Here is a 1,131-nt window from a genome sequence, read left to right on the forward strand (position 1 = left end):
GAAACATTACAAGTATAAATCACAATAAGATGTAATAAAGTACAGATAAACAAAGTGTAATAAAATGTGATCTGTTTGAAAATGCAGGGACGTCACTGGAAAAGATGATGTCTGGATGGCAGCATATGTTGCTCCAAAATGTGTACATCTCTTCTGCAAAAATGGTGCCCTCACAGATGTGCGAGTTACATGACAGACAGACAGACAGACACTCACACACACTGTCACACCCACACACACACTTTCACAGAGAGACATATACACACACACACACACACACACACACACTTTCACACAGAGACAGGCACACACACACACACACACACACACATACATACATACATATGGAAAAGAAACAATACTTTTATAAATCACAATAAGATGTAATAAAGTACAGAAAAACTAAATGTAAGAAAATGTGATCTTTAATACACACAAATATGTATGGCTGGTCGGATGCGTCTTGGACTCGGGTTCCTCTTCATTACGTATAACGCTTTTGCCTTTTGCTAAAGCTTTCCGTGGAGGGGATCGTGGGTGAGTTTGTACCATTCTTGGGGGGCTCTGCCTTGTTGGGGCGGAGCTGTGATCCAGGTGAACAGCAGATCGGGCATAGGTGGGCATGTGGGCAGAGGAGTAGGAAGGCCGGTCAAGCAAATAAGCTTGCTAAGGTACGCAGCAGCAGCAAGCAGCCCCCCCATCCAGCCAGCCAGCCAGTCTGGCTGGCAGTGACTGAGTGGTTGACAGACGGCAAGCAACGGAATGTACGTGCTCTGTGATGTCATAGCAGTCAGCTGAGAGAGGCTCGTGATGTCATCGCTGAGCTGGCTGGCTGGCTGGCTCTGTGTGTGTGTGTGTCTGTGTCTGTCTGTTTTTCTGTTTGTCAGTCTGTCTGTCTGTCTGTCTCTCTCTCTCTCTCTCTCTCTCTCTCTCTCCCTCTCAATTCAATTCATTTGTATTGTCAAAGCAATTGGACATACATACATACATACATACATATATGTAGCGTAAGGTACACTTATACATTTCAATTAAAGAAGTGAATTCATAGTATCACCTTATCACGAATCCTGGAGTCTTGTAGAACTCAATTTCTGTAATAATTGGACGCAGACACCAATTCCAAAGATA

The 1,131-nt window shown here is 43.9% G+C and overlaps 1 non-coding gene across 1 annotated transcript; it reads left to right on the forward strand.

Moving 5' to 3' along the window:
- The first annotated feature begins 465 nt into the window (after positions 1–465).
- LOC136769174 (U5 spliceosomal RNA) lies at positions 466–580 on the forward strand. Its single transcript, XR_010822132.1, has one exon. It is a non-coding gene; the product is annotated as a U5 spliceosomal RNA (small nuclear RNA).
- Positions 581–1,131: the final 551 nt, after the last annotated feature.

Source organism: Amia ocellicauda, chromosome 14, assembly GCF_036373705.1.
Source record: "Amia ocellicauda isolate fAmiCal2 chromosome 14, fAmiCal2.hap1, whole genome shotgun sequence".
NCBI lineage: Eukaryota > Metazoa > Chordata > Actinopteri > Amiiformes > Amiidae > Amia > Amia ocellicauda.